The sequence below is a fragment of the Xenopus laevis genome, chromosome 6L, assembly GCF_017654675.1.
Source record: "Xenopus laevis strain J_2021 chromosome 6L, Xenopus_laevis_v10.1, whole genome shotgun sequence".
NCBI classification, from domain to species: domain Eukaryota; kingdom Metazoa; phylum Chordata; class Amphibia; order Anura; family Pipidae; genus Xenopus; species Xenopus laevis.
In genome coordinates this window covers 28,873,158-28,885,747 of record NC_054381.1, presented here as the reverse complement: position 1 = coordinate 28,885,747, position 12,590 = coordinate 28,873,158, and the positions used below count along the sequence as shown (strand labels likewise).

Here is a 12,590-nt window from a genome sequence, read left to right as displayed (position 1 = left end):
CCTAGGTATATTTGTTCCAGTGCCTTCCCACCATCTTCTGAAAGGTTCCTAGGCTTTTGCTTAGACCCACATAGGACCACTGGGATGGCAATTGCTATACTCTTTACTGTACAGTAGAGTGTAAGTGTAACTGGCACTTTGTATAGAATTGTGAGCTTGCCTTTGATTAAGGGAGTTTATATAGCGACTAAAGCAATTCAATGTGAAATTAAGGGCTGTTATGTGATTAAAGAGTTAAAGGAACAGTAACATCAGAAAATGTGTGTTTTTTATGTAATAAAAATATAATGCAGTGTTGCCCTGTACTGGTAAAACTGATGTGTTTGCTTCAGAAACACTACTATTGTTTGTATAAATCAGCTGCTGTGTAGCAATGGGGGCAGCCATTTAAAGGAGAAAAAGCTCAGGTTACACAGCAGATAAGCTCGGTAGAACATAATGGTGTTATCTGTTATCCACTATTTATCCTGTGCCATATAGTCTTTTTTCAATTTTATATGAACTATAGTAGTGTTTCTGAAGCAAACACATCAGTTTTACCAGTGTAGGGCAACATTACATTTTCATTACTTTAAAACGCTTTCATTTTTTTTTGGTGTTTATTTGGTGCCCTGTTAAGGGCCTCCCCTTAGTTCATAACAAGATTACGGGTATAGGAAACACTTCTGTATCTACCAGTTCGAATTTGACAGCTCCAAGAATATCTAGTGCAACAATTTAATATTCACCCCAAATGTTACCTTAAATGTTTTTCAAGATGGACATTTACTTGTATCTAATATATAGCAAACAGGCCTTTCAATTGGTCTTCAGGCTGAGCCCTCCTTCATCTGTTCTATGCTCCTCCATTGTGACCCGCCCTACAGTTTGTGAACTACTAACTTAAGCGATGGTGCTCCAGAATTCCTGGGTTTTTCATCTGAAAAACACAGGCATTCTGGAAAATAGATCCCTTAGCTTTATAAGAATATTTATTACTGGTTGTTGATGACTTATGCATTATATCAACTTTAATTGTGTGGGTTTCTTTGAGGCCTGATTCATTCAGTGATCTCAGCACATCTGAAAGGGCTAACTCTGCGGCTTTTGACTGGAAGAGATTCAAGAATTAGTTTCCATGAGAAACCTGGCAAGCAGATTGATGAGACCTAACTAGATAGCAGAATATACATCTGGCAAGGGAATACCTGCTGAGGAAAGAACATTAATGCAGACACTTACATTTCTAGGGCTTTAAAAAAAAAAAAAAAAACTATCGTTCAAGTAAGAAAAATGTTTGGGGGAATGAGGAAAAAAAAGAGGAACAGAATTATTGCTCGGAGTTTGTTTTGGTTAAGAGAACACTTTGAATGCATGCACAGTACAATGCACTTCCAACTCAATACAGGTAAACATTGAACGTGCAGAAATAAGTGGTCATTCCCTTTAGACCTGTGCTTTACACCGTAACCAGCTATTTTATCAACACATCTTGAGTTCTAGGCTTAGTATACCTTGCGTAGCTTTTGATCTAGGACTTACTGTACCTTACAGATCTTTTTAATTTAGGGCTTTCTATTATGTGGTAAAAATACATTTGCAAATTATTGGGACTGGGAGACCAGTACCAGACTGGTAGGGGGCCAGAACCAGGGGATGCATGAAAAATTTGATATTCCAAGGGCTGGAGTTAAATTGCCTTCAACCCTACATGAAGTGGCAGCGCTTATGGGACTGGATGGGTTTCATCATAATAGGATGTGACTGGGGTGGATTGTGTATATACAGACCATACTTTTTTAATGGGGTTTATCTATACTTGTTGGAAAACACCTATAGCCAGTGGCCCAGGTGATCAAAATTTTATAATTGGCACAGCCTCCCAGGAAGTCTCAGTTGTTATAACACAGATGTTACGAGATTGGTGCCTGTGTGATTGGATTATCTCGCCCTGCTGGCTCTGCCTATTGTTCATATTCAGACATGGGCAGACTTGTTGGAGTCTTTGGGGGGTATCAGTACTCTCAATAAAGGGATAGGGTGCAGAAGGCAGTAGTATCATTAATAAAATACTACAGGTAGAACAGATTTACAACATAAGTATATATGTGTAAATTGCCCCAAACAGTAGCAACACTTGTAATAATGACCACAAAGACATTTGCTATATAATTACACAACTCATAGGCATCCCCTTAGACATCACAACTCATAGGCATCCCCTTTTCACCTGAGGAAGGCTGTTGAGCCAAAACATGTTGTGTATGACACTCCACAATGATGCTTTCATTTGCACTATGCTCTCCGGGTTAAATTTTGTTTCATTTGGAAATTTACTGCAGCATACACGGGGCTGCTACCTGTTAAGAAGCATTACACGGTAAAGACTAAAGAAAAGGTCCAGCTTTATTGTTAATTGATATTTACATTCCCCTTTGACTACATGTCTTGCTCCTTGAGGCTCCAGGTTACTGCCTGTGTTAGCACTGACTACTGAGTTAATTAGCACAAAAATCAATCCAGATACTGCTGGTTACAGACCAGATATGCAAAAGGACAAATAGGGCAAGGTCTGGGAATATAAGCGGAGCAGCGCTGAGAGTTGGAGTCAGAGGTTTAACCTATAGAGACAGCCAGCAATGAACTGGTGTGTAAAGGGAGGTCAGTGATGCAGGAGGGTATTAGTATGATATCATGGATTGACACTTTCATGGTTCTACCGAGGGGAGTTGGGTGAATACGCAGGACGGGCTCTAATTTGAGATATATGCAAGTAACAATGCAAGCTTCTCTGTTGCTGAATTTAGCAGCAATTGTCCAGTAGCAGGCAGGGAGGTAATGTTTTTTTGTAAATTGTGTGTTAATATGTGTGTTAATATTTTGTGTGTAAATATAGAGGATACACCCCCTGTCTGTTTAGGTCCTTCAGGAGAGGTATAAATTATATGGGCAATGGCAATGGCACTTTGCTGCTTATACTACAGGCACGGGATCCATTATCCGGAAACCTTTATCCAGAAAGCTCTGAATTACAGAAAGGCTGTCTCCCATAGACTCCATTGTATCCAAATAATCCAATTTTTGAAAATCTATTTCCTTTTTCTCTGTGATAATAAAACAGTAGCTTGTATTTGATCCCAACGAAAATATCAGTAATCTGTATTGGAGGCAAAACTAGTCTATTGGGTTTATTTCATGTTTTCATGTTTACATGATTTTCTAGTAGACTTAAGTTATGAAGATCCAGAAAACCCCTGGTCCTGAGCATTCTGGATAACTGGTCCCATACCTGTATTTCCTTGATTGCACAAAATACTACTCCTCCATAAACATTAATGGGGTGGTTCACATTTAAGTTAACTTTTAGTATGTTAGAGAATGGTCAATTCTAAACAACTTTTTAACTGGTCTTCATTATTTATTTCGTATCATTTTTAAACGACTGGCCATACCAATTTCCAAGAGACCTGCAACTGCTCCAGCAGAATCAGGGTGATTACTATTACAGTTTATAGAGGGGTATTTGCAAGCACTTTGCTGCCTGCCCTCCCATCAAGCTAGAAATTCTCGCTATTGAATTGATACCCGCGTGTTATTGCTATTGTTGTCAGGTTGATTGTATCTTCTAAACACATGCAACATGATTATGACCATTACTAAGGGGCAGATTTATTAAGGGTCGAATTGAAAATTTTAATTTTTTTAATGGTCAAAACTTTCAAATTTGAATTGTGAATTATCCAAACTCAATTTGAGTTTTAATTTTATGCATACATATGTAGGAAGTGCTGAATGGAAAGGGAAAGTAATTGCCTGCCCCGCCTCTAAGGCATAGAGGCGGGGCAGACAATATTTGATTGACAGCTGAGAATTTTAAATAAGTTTACAGCAGCTATGAATGCTTTAATGAAAAAAGAATTTGGATTTCATGTTTAACTTAAAAACAGCTGTTTATGTCTGGGTGACAGGTCCACTTTAAGGAGGGAACATTCTGCACACACTGATACTAACGCATGTCGTGTATTGTGCATATATATACGGATGCTGCTGATGTCATTACTGAATTAGGACAGCTTGAAAAATATTTAACCAAAAGCAAAATATTTATTTCTGATAAACAAAGCGTAAGCCAAGAAATCAATTTTGTGGTGGAATTCATTAAAATAATTTGCAAGGCTCACGGTGGAGAAGGTCAGTGTTTGTAAGCACTGTTAAATAAACCGACAGTCTGTTTGTATAAGGCACTGATCCCCAACCAGTGGCTCGTGAGCAACATGTTTTTCACCGACCCCTTGGATGTTGCTCCCAGTGCCTCAAAGCAGATGCTTATTTTTGAATGCCAGGCTTGGAGATAAGTTTCAAAGCACTTATTTGGTACCCCCAGGGACCTTTTTTCAATGTGAACAAAAAGTGTGGGGACCCCTGGTATAAGGTGTGGGGAACATAAGAGTGAATGTTTTTAGTTGCAGGCACAGAAATGGCAGAAACAGTGTATATATCTAAAAAAATACAGGTAGCATCTCTTTATGTTGTCAGCATCATCTTATTGTACATAAATGTGATACTGTACAAACAATTTCTTTATGGATCAAACAGCTTGCTGCAAACCCAGTAAGGGTAAGGCCACAGGAGGAGATTCTGGGAGATTTTGTTGCCTGTTGACTAATCGCCTTGTCTTCTGAGTGACAATCTCCCCGAACTGCCTCAGCGTGTTTTCCCATAGGCTACAATGAAAAGTCGCACGCGCTAATGCACACGTGGCGATGCATTTTCTATAGTTGCCCAAAGTTGTCGCCCCAAATCTCCTTGTGTGGTCTAACCCTAAGAAAAAGCCCACTGTAGTGCTTATGGGTATCCAGTTTTAATTTGTTCTCTAAGGACCATGCTTCCCTCCTTTCTTTTTTCTGCAGTTACTCTTTCTGCAACCATACACCAATTAATCTTACACCCCTCTTGCTTTTCTTGCATCCATTCTTATATTGTTCTTTCAGCAACCCTTGTTGCCTTGTAATTGAAACATAATGGGGCAGCCCAACCTTCCCTTGATCACATAAATGTTTTTTGCACAATGCTACTAAATCTTAAAGGGGAACTCCAGCTTCCAAACCAAAATCTGATAAAGAGGCCCACATAACACAGAAACCCCTAATAAAGCCATCACAGTTACCTGTTCCTTCAAAAAGTATGAATAAATCCCATTTTATATGCTGAAATCCAGTTGTTTAACAGTTCTTCTCTTTCGGCATCATTTGAAATCCTGGTAGGGAAGGAGGGACTAAACACTGACATTACAAATTGTAACAACTTCTCCACAGCTTACAGACAACATGCAGATACATAACCCACAATGCACTGCACTGTGATGTTCCTTTCCTTATTGAAGTAGTCAGACAGATCAGCAGGAGAGCAGGGGGCTAGGCTTAGGGAACTGGCAGAAACCATTAAAAATAATGAAAAGTCTGCATATTTTTTAAATGATGCTTGAAATTATGTGTATTATTCAAAAAGCTTAAATAATGTTTTTGTGGAGTTCCCCTTTAAGTAAAAAGAGAGCGATAGAGGGTATTCATATCTTTTCACAACGGGCCTTGTGGAATGGTGTTTATTTAAAGGGGTGGTTCACCTTTAAGTTAACTTTTAGGGGCAGATTCACTAACTTTCGAGTGAAGGATTCGAATGAAAAAAATTCGAATTTCGAAGTATTTTTTGGGTACTTCGACCATCGAATTGGTTAAATTCGTTCGAATTCGAACGATTCGAAGTAAAAATCGTTCGACTATTCGACCATTCGATAGTCGAAGTACTTTCCCTTTAAAAAAAACTTCGACCCCCTACTTCGGCAGATAAAACCTACCGAAGTCAATGTTAGCCTATGGGGAAGGTCCCCATAGGCTTGCTAACCTTTTTTTGATCGAAGGATTTTCCTTCGATCGTTGGATTAAAATCGTTTGAATTGTTCGATTCGAAGGATTTAATCGTTCGATCGAACGAAAAATCCTTCGATCGATCGATCGCAGGATTAGCGCTAAATCCTTTCAATTCGAGGGTCGAATTTCGAAGTATTTTTAACTTCGAAATTCGACCCTTAGTGAATCTGCCCCTTAGTATTTTATAGAGTGGCTAATTCTAAGCAACTTTTCAATTGTCCTTCATTTTTATTTATAGTTTTTGAATTATTTGCTTTTTTCTTCTGACACTTTCAAATGGGGGGGGGGGTCACTGACCCCATCTAAAAACAAATGCTCTGTACACATTTATTGTTATTGCTACTTTGTATTACTCATCTTTCTATTCAGGTCTCTCCTATTCATATTCCAGTCTCTTATTCAAATCAGTGCATGGTTTCTAGGGGAATTTGGACCATAGCAAACTGATTGGTTTAATTGCAAACAGGAGAGCTGCTGAATAAAAAGCTAAATAACTCAAAAACCACAAATAATAAAAAATGAAAACCATCTGCAAATTGTTTCAGCATATCATTTTCTACATATTACTAAAAGTTAACACATTCTACAACATGGCAGTTACGAATAACAGCAGCAGTGTGTTCTAAACACATTCCAGTAAGCAAAATTACTGGCATTAACTCATATTTTATTAATATAAAGCTGTTGAGGAATGCTCTTGCAAATGGTTTCAGGTTATTGTCTAAATCCATTAAATAGGCAGAAATAATAGCCACTTCTTTGCTGACGTCCCATTTTTACTGAGTAACTTGTTACTCTGCTATAGTAACCAATCAATAATCCTGCATACAATTTTTTCCGTCATCTGGAATCCTATTATCCAGAAACCTGTTATCCAGGAAGCTCCAAAATATGGGAAGGCCATCTCCCATGGACTCAATTTTAATCAAATAATTACATTTAAAAAAAAATAGATTTCCTTTTTCTCTCTAATAATAAAACAGTATCTTGTACTTAACCCAAACTAAGATATTATTGATCCATATTAGAGGCAAAACAACCCGATTGTGTTTATGTAACTATTTTTTAGTAGACTATAGAGAAGTTATGATATTATGAAATTATGGAAAGATTCCTTATCCGGAAAACCTGAGCATTCTGGATAACAGTTCCCATACCCGAAATCATTTGTACGCACAATGGGGCAGATTCAGTACAGCGAGGAAAATAAAGTTATATCATGATTTTTCACGTGAAAACTCATGGACAAGCTTCAATTTGAGGAGAAAATTTTTTCCTCATAGACTTCAATAGAGTTTTCACTGGTAAACCATGAGATAAGTTGTTCTGAATTGAATTGCATCTGAGATTAAATCTCGTCTATGAGTTTTCACATGACCTAAGAGTTTTCACATTGGCCTCAAAATTCTGCATGCAGTTAGCACCCATACAGCCTTCAATGTGCAATGTACAAAATGTAGCATCTGCAATGCCAGTTCTTGGTAAAAGAAAAGAAAGTGGTGTAAAAAGTCAGGACTAGGGATGCACCAAATACAGGATTCGGTTCGGGATTTGGCCAGGATTCTGCCTTTTTCATCAGGATTCAGATTCAGCCGAATCCTTCTGCCCGGCTGAACCGAATCCGAATCATGATTTGCAAATGCAAATTAGGGGTGGGGAGGGAAAATCACGTGACTTTTTGTCACAAAACATGGAAGTAAAAAATGTTTTCCCCTTCCCACCCCTAATTTGCATATGCAAATTAGGATTCGGATTTGGTATTCGGCCGAATCTTTTGCAAATTATTCAGGGGTTTGGCCGAATCCAAAATAGTGGATTCAGTGCATCCCTATTAAGGACCACGGAAGAAGTTACAATACAGGCAGGCTGGAGTAGGGTTAAGAGGCTCAAAGTCGAAATCCAGGCAAAAGTCAAGGCAAGCAGCTAGCAGAACCAGGAATTGAACCCATGTCTTTGGCATCCTTTTATTTTGAATTTTTGCTCCAAAACATAATGATAATGTCACATGACGGCACGCCAAGTCTGACGTTGCGGCTATGGGCAATGCCATCTTAATTTAGAAGTGGAGTTCTCTGTACCAGAGTGTAAAGAACTTTCTTTCTATAAGAATTTTTTGCAGTATATATATTCTGGGATATTTGCATTATGAGAAGGCAAATAGCATGCTTTTGGCTCCACTGTCAGTGAATATCAGATCACTTCCACTTCTTCTGGCTACAAACCTGCACCAGGTTCCACTGTAAAAACCCCTATTATTGAACTAAAACGGAGTTGTGGAGTTAGCTAATACCACAGCAGTGATAAACTGAAAAATCACAGAAAACACTAAAAATAGAATATTTCTTAGAGGACCACTCTGAATATGTGGATAACCGTTTTTGGGGGGTTTAGATCCCCTCTAAAAACAGTGGCTAAGAGGTAGATTAATTTCCGTAACTGTCAGGGAGCAAACACTGCTGCCACTGGAACAACCCCAACCAGAGGGGGTGAAGTAAGGATCGGTGACCCCCTTTTCCTTGCAGGACACAATCACAGAAAACACTAAAAATAGAATATTTTTTAAGAGGACCACTCTGAATATGTGGATAGCAGTTTTTTGGGGGTTTAGATCCCCTTTAAAAACAGTGGCTAAGGGATAGTTTAATTTCTGTAACTGTCAGGGAGCAAACTCTGCTGCCACTGGAGCAACCCCAACCAGAGGGGGTGAAGTAAGGATCGGTGACCCCCTTTTCCTTGCAGGACACAATCTCCATTTCACCCCCACCGGTGGCCCGCAATTCCTCTTCTTGCTACCTGCGATAAACATTCCAACCCCCACCTCGACACAGACCCTGATACAGCACTGCGTATTCTTGTTAACCAATCCCCCTCCCCATTGTTTTATGTTTGCAATGTGACTGACTCCTTAAAGAAGCAATATTTATGCACAGTCATCCAAATAAGGACTTTTGTCTTTTTCCTCTTAGTCTCAAGGGAACGGGCTGCATAATGCAGAATGCGGACGTCTTAAAGAAACCGCCTGGGACATAAGCAGCAAGAAAAAATATGTCTCGGCTAATCGTTTTTGGCAAATTAACTTTTTTATTATTTGCAAGTTGCAACATTTTGTGCAGCCCACACATAAATCACTGGGGGTTAATTATAAATGTGAAAGAGTTTTTCACGGACTATCAGCGCACATCCTGGTGAGATACAATCTGGAACACCATGATAAGGAACAATTTGTTAAAACAGAATGCATCCTTGTACTAATTTGTATTATGATAAACATTGTGGTGTCAGTAATTGATGATCAGAGGAGATTAAGTATCTGCAAGGGGCTCACCATTCAGCAATACTCGTATCTTGCCTTTTAGCACTGGAAGATACCGAGTGTGCATCTTCTGATCAGTTCCCCTGATACATTCATTTTTTTTATGCCAGTGTCTCAGCATTTTACTCAGAAAACACTGTAATGTCTCATCTTGTGTTAAACATAAATAACATCAGGGTCATGTAACAAATTTTATTATTATAAATTATTTTATTTACTTCATTTGAATAAACAACAATGTTGTAAGTGCATAGTATAGAACTTAGTAAGACTTTAGTTTCCTGATGGGAAGATGCTGCAGCTGTAGTAACATAGGCATCATGTTCTATAAGAAAGACTGTGTGCAAAGTGTATAAAACAAGTGCAAAACTCTCTTTTTTGCACTATTCACATAGCCTTACTTGACTGTAGAGAAACACGTGGCTTCCTCCTTTAATTGAACACTGCTTGTTTTTGACAGTGCTGTATTCATTAGGGGCTGGTGGAGAAAGGCATGTAAGCATATCTACTCCCACCTCCTAGCTGTCCCCTAACTTAAACTTCAGTCAGGATAACGGGGTTTCCCCAGGTTAGTGTCGGACTGGGATGCTGAAAACCTTAGATCTGGAGTCCCCAACCTTTTTTTTAACCTGTGAGCCACATTCAGATTCTAAAAAAGTTGGAAAGCAATGTAAGGACATAAAAAAAATCCTGGGGATACCAAATATGGGCTGTGATTGGCTATTGGTATCCCCTGTGTGGACTGGCAGCCTACAGGAGGCTCTGTTTGGTAGTACACAGGATTTTTTGTTACAACTAAAGTGCCTTCAAGCCAGGAATTTAAAAAAAGCACCTGCTTTGAGACCACTGGGGGCAACATCCAATGGGTTGGTGAGCAACATGTTTCTCGATGTTTCTCACTTCCTTAGACTATAGGCCCACTCTCTAACTATTTTTCCTCCTCTCCACACTCAACCTCTGTATTCTCCTAGTCTCTTATTTTACAAACTATAATCTTCCATATGTTAAGCCTCTTTCTTCCCATACAGAATTGAGGAATGACCATGGGCCAACCCGGTGTTCTCCTGGTATCCCTGTGGGCCATAGGATACCATAGGATAATCGGCCTATGGAAGAATCGCTACTTACCGAGCCCAGTGTCACTGAAACAGCACAGAAGATCTTTTAACAGTGTCAGAAAGTCGGGTCCAAGCAGGTTCCCGGGGCTGGGGAGTCTTTGAGGGGAACTATTCCCGGGTGCAGCAACTACTTGATACTACTATGATTTTTATATTTTATTTTATTTATGTGTCAGTATCGCTTTAAGGGAAATAGAACTTCAGGATGTGATGGTATTCATCCCTATGTAAGGAACTTAGTTCTGTGGTTGCCAGGCCCCTTTATTTAATCTTCAATTTCTGCCTTTGAAATGGAAGAAGTGCTAATAGGCAAGCATTTATTCAAAAAGGTTGTTCTACATCAGGGAACTATAGGACTGTTTAACATGTGTTAAACTTTTGGAAGGGATGTGAGGGGATACGATATTGGCATACATTTAGGGGCCGATTCACTAACTTCCAGTGAAGGATTCGAAGTTAAAAAACTTCAAATTTCGAAGTGTTTTTTGGGCTACTTCGACCATCGAATGGGCTACTTCGACCTTCGACTTCGATAGTTGAAGTACTGTCTCTTTAAGAAAAAACTTCGACCCCCTAGTTCGCCATCTAAAAGCTACCGAAGTCAATGTTAGCCTATGGGGAAGGTCCCCATAGGCTTTCCTAAATTTTTTTGGGTTGAAGGATAATCCTTAGATCGTTGGATTAAAATCCTTCGAATCATTCGATTCGAAGGATTTAATCGTTCGATCGAACGATTATTCCTTTGATCATTCGATCGAACTATTTGCGCTAAAATCCTTCGACTTCGATATTCAGAGTTGAAGGATTTTAATTCCCAGTCGAATATCGAGGGTTAATTAACCCTCGATATTCGACCCTTGGTGAATCGGCCCCTACAAGTCATAAATCTGCTAGTATGTGCCACCATGGTTTGATGAGCTATAGATACTGACAGGCCAATCTAATTTTCTTAGAAACGGTGAGCAGAAACCTACACTTTGAAGTTGGTGTGATGTATGTAGATTTTCCTAAAGCATTTGATAGAGAACAGAAGGTTACTGATTAAATACTGGCATCAATAATACTATTTGGGTAGCAACCTGTCTTAAAGATAGATTACAAGATGTGATCATAAATTAAATTCTATAAGTGGAGGTCCTCAGGGGACCGGTCCATTACTTTTTAGCTTCTTTATAGATGTTTTACTGGTTGGCATTGTGTGTGTGTGCAGAATAATTGCACTTTGTACACTGATTGGACTAAATTGTCCAATTCAGTGACATTGGTGATAAATGCAAAGTTATCCTTTTTAGAACAAAATAACCTTGAACTTTTCTTATTCACAAGTGCTATTGCATTGCAAGCTTCATTAATTAATTGAAGTTTTTTTTCAATACATGGGTGTATGGCCCTGCTTAGTAGAGCATACAGTCTAAAAATAGAAAGTGTATGAGATGCAAGGTTAGAGATGGGCACGGTCAGGAGTCAGCAGTGAGAGAAGCCTTGAGAAATCCCAACAGAAAGGGTGGCCATGATACTTCATTGTAGGGGACAATGAGAGAGATTGCTTTGAGAGATAAAAGGAAACCAGAATAGAACAGTGTCACAAATGCCAAGAATGGAGGGACTAGAGGAGCAGAGGATGATCAACAGTACCAAGATATATTGATTGTTGGTGGGCTTTGCTTCCATTAAGCTACAAGAACATTAGTGAGGTTGGACAATCATGTTGAGTATCAGGCCTGGCTTGCAGTTGGCTTTCTAGGTCATCCCACAGGTATTCTTCAGGCCAATCAAGTACCACCTCTATTCTCAACAAACAAACCAGTTCTGTATGGACCTTACATTAAAGGGCATTTTCATGCTGCACCAGGAAAGCACCATCCCAAAACCGTTACCACATGGGGGTATATTTATCAAAGAGTGAAGTTAGAGATCACCACAGCGCGCTAGAGTAAAATACCGCCTCTCTCCATTTATTTCTATGGGATTTTTAAAGGCGTATTTATCAAATGGTGAACTTTCGGCCTTTGATAAATACGCCTTTAAAAATCCCATAGAAATGAATGCAGAGAGGCGTTATTTCACTCTAGCGTGCTGTGGTGATCTCAAACTTCTCTCTTTCATATATATCACCCATTGAATCCACCACATGCCCTAGCTCAAACAATGGATAACATCCCCAGACCCTCCCTCTTCCTCCAGTCTTTGCAGTGCAACAAAGCGGGTAGCATTCTCCTTCTACGAAAATAAGACTTGTCTGTCATACTGCCA

General features: G+C 39.2%; 1 protein-coding gene across 3 annotated transcripts in view; it reads left to right on the top strand.

The window, feature by feature from the left end:
• The window catches only part of adam22.L (ADAM metallopeptidase domain 22 L homeolog), a 128,490-nt gene that overhangs the window by 24,064 nt on the left and 91,836 nt on the right, over positions 1-12,590 (top strand).